The 7,607-nt window shown below is 36.0% G+C and overlaps 1 protein-coding gene across 3 annotated transcripts in view; it reads left to right on the top strand.

Annotated features, from left to right (window-relative positions):
- The window catches only part of LOC106877646 (kelch-like ECH-associated protein 1), a 98,259-nt gene that overhangs the window by 50,109 nt on the left and 40,543 nt on the right, over positions 1-7,607 (top strand). The window contains exon 1 of one of the 3 annotated variants that reach the window (XM_014926593.2): positions 736-1,212. The exons of the other annotated variants lie outside the window; for them this stretch is intronic. The gene's annotated coding sequence lies outside the window, so the exon portion shown is untranslated. Of the gene's footprint in view, positions 1-735; positions 1,213-7,607 lie in introns of those variants that run through there. 3 annotated transcript variants of the gene reach the window in all.

The raw sequence follows: 7,607 nt of genomic DNA, 5'->3' as shown, positions 1-7,607 counted from the left end.
ATATATATATATATATATATATATATATATATATATATACTACATATACATTACATACATACACACACACATATATTACAAATATTACAAATTATTACAAATACATATACATGTATGTTACATAGATACACACATATATACATATACATTACATACATACACATAAAAATTTATACAAATATGCTTACACATACGTTACATACATATATATATATATATATATATATATACTACATATACATTACATACATACACACAGATAAATACATTCATATACATTACATACATGCATACACATACACACACACATATATATATAAACACACACATATACATATATATATATATATATATATATATATATATATATATATATATATATACTACATATACATTACATACATACACACACACATAAATACATACATATACATGACATACATGCATACACACACACACATATATATAAACACACACATATACATATATATATACTACATATACATTACATACATACACACACATAAATACATACATATACATTACATACATGCATACACACACACACACATATATATATACTTATACAGACACATTAGTCACGTGCAAATAGTGCAAATAATATAAGTAAAACATCTCAAACTGCAGAGACCAAAAGCTATTGAATAATATGAGAAAAAGGAAAAAAAAGAAAAGAAAAAAAAAGTTGAATGAACCGGTGTCGTCGGATGTCAATATCCACGCATGCTCAGTGACGTTTACTGATCAGCAAAGTGTAACCCACATTTTCTCTTTATTTATACATATTTCTTCTAATAATAACCGATCTGTGTAATTCCTCCATATGGCTTGTAGTTGCCATGCATTGACCGTTTGTTTCAAAGTGGTTTATGGAGTACATATTTAGAATGTTATGTGACTGTAAACAATTATTAAGCTAACCTGGAAGTTGTAACGGTGACTCATTATCGCATTTCCTCGTCTATTCTTCTATCCCCGCTGCAACTATATCCGTGACATTTATTATCGCTGTTTCGATAGCAGACTTTAAACATTTAAAATAATAATAATTATCATTATTATTACTGCTACCGAAAACAGAAACAATAGCTCGATTTCTTAAACACTCCTCAACTAAAGCAGTTCTCTTTTAAATTGGGCTTTCCCCCTCCCCCCAGTTCCATCTCGAAGTCTAGTCATGAATTATTTAAGGTAGGTATTCCTCTGTTAAATACTTTTCTCTCTCTCTCTCTCAAAGTAATTCCTCTTCGCAGAGTTGCGTTGGCAGGCTGCATTACCATACTCACAGACAGTATCCTCCTCCTACAACATGTACATTTACAACTAAGCGTACCATACATATTCCTACTATGCTTATAGTAATGACTATTCATGTGCTTGCACACATACAAATGTACATATGTAATATTAAAAAAACAACCCGACAAACAAAACAAAAAACACAGTCTTGTTTTCTTATTCAAAGTAATGTTCTTAATATTTAAACATTTGTAATTAATTTACAAGATGTAGGGATATGTTTGCATTTTTAATATCTTTTTACATCCGAGCTAGTAGACGAAATGTGCCACGCATGCATATATATATATATATATACACGCGCGCACACATATACACACGATATATAGTTTAATATTTGTGAGTTCTTTCGCTTTAAATCCTCTGTCTATCTATCTATCTATACATGTGACTGTCTATCTATCTATCTATACATGTGACTGTCTATCTATCTATCTATACATGTGACTGTCTATCTATCTATCTATACATGTGACTGTCTGTCTGTCTATCTATCTATCTATCTATTTACCTATCTATCTATCTATGTGACTGTCAGTCTATCTATCTGTCTCTGTCTGTCTATTTATCTATTTATCTATCTATTTAATCGGTCCGGTAACGAAGGGCAGTGTCAATCGCTTTTTCCCAGTTTAGGGTATCTCGGGTAACCAGATGAAATCACTGGCATGTAGTAAGCTTTTGATGTCTCCGTTAAACTGTTATTTAACTCTTTCCTTTTCCTTCCATATTTCTATATAATTGTCTATACCGTTGATTATTGTCAATGTCAATTTCCTCGTGTTGAGAGGAAGAGAGAGAGACTTCGCACTTTAAAATGTCACATCTCTTGAAATAAATGAAGAAGACGGGATGGACTTTACATGATTTTTTTGACGATTAGTGTTAAGGTTTATAGGAAACATGTTGAAGACCCTTAAACTTTAGTCATCACTGCATCGTAATTGTTTTATAGTTAAAAATAATAAATTGTGTACGAGGTAGGAACTTGAATGCGTGCGTGTGTGATTGCTATCAGTCTTGATGTTAAAGACATTCCCTTTTTGGAAGTTTCTGGAAAGATTTCATTAAGTCTTTTCCTTTCATGTCATTCCAGTTCTTTTGAAACGAGATGACGTGATTTGTCAGTACTTGTCTCGGCAGGGTACTATCATTCAGCAACCCAGAAAATGGATAATAACTACATGTCATGTAGTTTTCTCCTTTTAACGATCAGCTTTAGACAATAAACACCTCCTTGGATGTCTTCGGCTGCCAAATAACACCCGATCTCTAAAATTAATGTCTGTTTAGTCTTATATCCTTATTGATACGTGTTGCATTGCTCTGAACTCTTGGGAAATCATTCTTCATTTACACTTCTTTTGTTGCATGAGCTTGAAATCTAAATATTCTTTGAATCTTTTATTTGCGCCACGATTCGCAACTCTCATTTCTACTTTGACACACACACTCACACACACACACTGTATTGTGTAGAAGAGAGAGAGAGGGTGTATGTAAAGTCTAAAGTGCTATTATACGGTTGTGGTTGCCCACACGGCGCACCGTTGTATATCCACAAACGTACATAACACGATGGCTATTGACATTCATAAAATATGTTCACACAATACAGATTTTTAGTATTGGCTTTCGTGTTAAAAAAAAATAAAATAATTTGTGTCTGTGATCAAGCTGTCACAACTTGTTGAGTTGAGCACTCCTCATCATTTTCATACTTTAGTAGTAATCAGTCAGCTGTTAGCTACGCGCTCTTTCCTTTCTCTTTACGTATGCTTACGTACACACACTTACATTCACATCAGCATTTCCTCTTGTAATCTTGACTAATTTTATCATATTTCCTATACGTTTCGTCGCGATTTTCCTCATTTCCCTTCGTGATTAACTCTACGCTCGCATCCCAGCATCTACGCGCAGGAAATCTAAATGAGATATATATTTATAAAAAGCTAATATTTCTTGTTTGTTTGTGGTCTGCAGCAATATGTATTTCTGATTTTAAACTTTGCAGATGTGCAAGTTGAAACATCTAAAATTGCATTAGTTTGCAAAGATGAAATGATGTAATGCGGACATATTGTTCCCAGATTTTTGCATTGATTTTATAGCAAGAACTCCGTTGGTACATGTTATTACCCATGCCATTATCTGGTGTTCTTCCTCGAAAGCAAACCACCCCCGTATTGACGCAAAATAATTTATATTTAATTTGTGCTACATGAAAACTTCCTTGATTTTTCTAATGTCTGAACAAGCTGGAGTCCTGTTTAAAAAGTATTCTCTGCCAGGGTTTCAATATATATTATTACCAGTTGAGTAAGGTTTGGAAATATACATAGGAGTTGTCAGAAAAAGCATATTTTTTAATTTTTTTTATCACAGTCAAATTCTATTCCAAAATGCTAAGCTATGCCAACTGGGAATTAAGGCAGTACCCATGTTTGGTTGTTATGCAAATTGCATAAGCTTTTGAGGATAAGTTTGAACCGATGACCTTGTAGTCAGGCCTTTCAATATCTCCCTCTTAGCCTTCTGTTTATAGCTACTTTTGTTAACTACTTTGGTCTAAGTTTTTTTCTTGTCCACACATATTACTGCGTGTGCTGGTGTCATGTATAAAGCACCCAATACATTCTGTAAAGTGGTTGGCATTAGAAAGGGCATCTAACTGTAGAAACTATGCCAAAATTGGTAACTGGAGCTTGGTACAGTTCTCTGGCTTGCCAGCTCCTCTCAAACTGACCAACCCATGCCAGTATGGAAAGTCTGGCATGATTGTGTGGTCAAGAAGTTTGCTTCCCAACCAGATGGTTCTAGGTTTAGTGCTATTGCAGGGCGCTATGGGCAAGAGCCTTCTACAAAAGCTTCGTGAATGAATTTTCAGACAAAAATTGAAAGCAGGGCTGCTTGTTGTATATGTGTGTATATATTTGTCTGTTTGTTTTAGCAGTGCATGATTGTCGTAAATGAATGTCGCCCATTTCCAATACTCTATGAAAATTATGTCTAGCCATGAGGAAATATCACCTTGCTTGGAAATGGGTAAGTGTAGATGATACGAAGGGCATTTGGCCATAGAAAATCTGTCTCAATAAACTCTGTCTGACCATGCATCTTCAATATGCTTGCTTAGTCTTGTGTTCACAAGGAACTTTGTATATCACTTGCAGACAACCTATAGCCCTGCTTACTTCCATTATGACTCAATTCCTGATGAACAGTATCTCATATAGCCTATTGGTTGAAAAAGTTTGCCTATACCTGCTCTATACAGTTATTTGACCTGCTAGAAATAGCAGCCTAAATTTCCTTCAAATTATACTCAACCTTCATAAAAATGAGCATTTTGAATTATATACTCTGGGTTATGTTATTTCTGACAAGCTGATGGGATGGTCATGTCTTGACTACCTTTTGATCATAGGTCTGTCTTCTTGATAAACATTGATTTGGTGTTAAAGAAAATTGGTTTGTCCATGCTTTGTCAAGTAATTGATCACTGTCATCATCCTCATTTGTCCATGCTGGCATGAATTAGATGGTTTGACCAGAGTTGGTAAGATGGAAAGCTGCACCAGACTCCAGTCTGATTTGGCATGGTTTCTAAGACTGGATGCCCTTCCTAATGCCAACCACTTTACAGAGTATACAGGGTGCTTTTACGTGGAGTGCTCCTGCATGGCCACAGTCAAATGACTGAAACAAGTAAAAGAGAATATAAACTTGGGACTTCAGAATTTTAACATTCTGCATTTGAAGCTTTGCAGTGGATCTTTCTACAGCCTTTATTACTGCTTCACCTGTTAATCTGGGACCCTCTAACTTCTGTCTAGTTAATCTGCTTTTATAATGTTAATAATTGATGGTGTTGCTGCTACACTCGTCATGGCAGATAAGCTAATAAGCTATGAGCCACCGAGGGAATTTATATGTGGTTGCTTGACCTGCTTAAAAATAGCAGCCAAATTACACACACACACACACACACACACACACATACAGTTCATTTTAAAAAAGGAAGGATTCATTGAGGGCAAAGTCCTGAAAATAAGACTAGATGGTCAAAATTGGATGATACTTGATCAAAGGCCTATTCAATCAGGGCTGACTTAGGGCTTAATAACAATAACCAAAGCTTTGCTAATTGACTGTTTATGGAAAACATTAGCTAATGTAATCATTGTCAGATTGGCTTTGATCATTGATCTTCTCAATCAGAGCTGACCTATGGCTAAATAGTTAACTAAACTAGATTAGTGGTTATCTTGGTGACTATCCTGAAAGTTTTAGCATTTCTTCAACTGTCGCTGGTGCTGCTCTACTGCTACAGTACCACAATCACTGGTGGCACTGGAGGGTATTCTTGATTTAATATTTTTGTTTGTGTTACCAACGTCGCCTTCCTGGCACTTGTGCCAGTGGCACGTGAAAAGACATTCGAGCGAGTTCATTGCCAGTACCGCTGGACTGGCTCCCGTGCAGGTGGCACGTAAAATACACCATTTCGAGCGTTGCCGTTGCCAGTACCTCCTGACTGGCCTTCGTGCTGGTGGCACGTAAAAGCACCCACTACACTCTCGGAGTGGTTGGCGTTAGGAAGGGCATCCAGCTGTAGAAACTCTGCCAGATCAGATTGGAGCCTGGTGTAGCCATCTGGTTCACCAGTCCTCAGTCAAATCGTCCAACCCATGCTAGCATGGAAAGCAGATGTTAAACGATGATGATGATGATGATGTACACATGGCAGGTGTTTACATTAACACGTTGGTGATTAAACTGTTAGTTTTTTATGCTTTAAGTATGTAAATGATATCAAGACGACACTCACATGCATGCGTGTGTGTGTCTATATATGCATTATGTATGTGCTTGAAGCATAACTGACTGACACTTTGGGCATCAATGTGTAAACATTTATATTTGCACTTTGCATAGTTTGTTATGCATAAGATTGCTGAAATACATTCCTTATTTGGAAACAAGTAAAGGTTGGTGACAAGAAGAGCATTCAGTAGTAGAAGGCTGCCTTAACATGTCTTGTGTAACCAACGCAAGCCTAGAAAAAGCTGATGTAAATATGAAATGGTTGTGATAGAATTCAAATTTCAAATGTAAAAAGTTTGAGTTAATATTGAAGCCCAACTTAGTCCTATTGTATGACTGTTCCTGTCACCCTACCCCCTCAAGTTGCTAAATGTAACTATTAGTATTAATAACAACAATAATCATCATCATTTAACGTCTGTTGTCTATGCTGGCATGGGTTGGATGGTTTGACCAGGGCTGGTAAGCTGGAAGGCTGTACCAGACTCCAGTCTGATTTGGCATGGTTTTCTACGGCTGGATGCCCTTCCTAACACCAACTACTCCGAGAATGTAATTGGTGCTTTTATGTGCCAGCGGCACAGGTGCCATTTGCGCAATACCGGTATCTACCATGACTGCAATTTTGTTTCGCTTGACAGGTCTTCTCAAGCATGACATAATGCCAAAGGTCTAGGTCATTGCCCCCAATAATAATAATAATAATAATAATAATCCTTTCTGCTTTAGGCACAAAGCCTGAAATTTGGGCGAGTAGCCTAGTCAATAACACTGACCCCAATGCTCAGCAGGTACTAATTTCATCAACCCTGAAAGGATGAAAGGTAATATCGACCTTGGCGGAATTTGAACTCAGAATCTAAAGCTAGGCACAATGCTGCTAAGCATTTTTTGCCTGGCATGCTAATGATTCTACTACCTTTGGGAGCCAATAGGTTTTGAGGGGAGGGGGAAGCCAGTTACATTGACCTCAGCATACTTGACTGGTATGTATTTTATTGACCCAGAAATGACAAAAGGCAAAGGTGACCTTTGTGGAACTTGAACATGGAACCTAAAGATGGATGATAAACCACTGAGTATTCTGTCCTACATGCTAACTATTCTGCTAGCCAACTGCCTTCAATAACAATAATAATAATAATAATAATAAAAGTAATGACAATAGGTTTTATTATTATTATGCAACTTACTCAACACTGAAAGGCAATGAGGAAACTGGTCATGACTCGCAGCAAATATTTAGCATCACAATAAATTAGAAACAACCCAAACAATAACACATATCTTAAGAACACAGGTGTGTACCTCCTCCTGTGAAAAAAAAAGCAGTTTCTTTATTTCTTATATGACAATACAAAACAAGGCATGCAAAACATATTCACTGAAGTGTGTACTTGTATTTTTATATATATATATATATATGTATATATATATATATACATGTGTATATATAT

Source organism: Octopus bimaculoides, chromosome 8 (genome assembly GCF_001194135.2).
Source record: "Octopus bimaculoides isolate UCB-OBI-ISO-001 chromosome 8, ASM119413v2, whole genome shotgun sequence".
Classification (NCBI taxonomy): Eukaryota; Metazoa; Mollusca; class Cephalopoda; order Octopoda; family Octopodidae; genus Octopus; species Octopus bimaculoides.
This window is presented reverse-complemented; position numbering and strand designations above follow the sequence as displayed.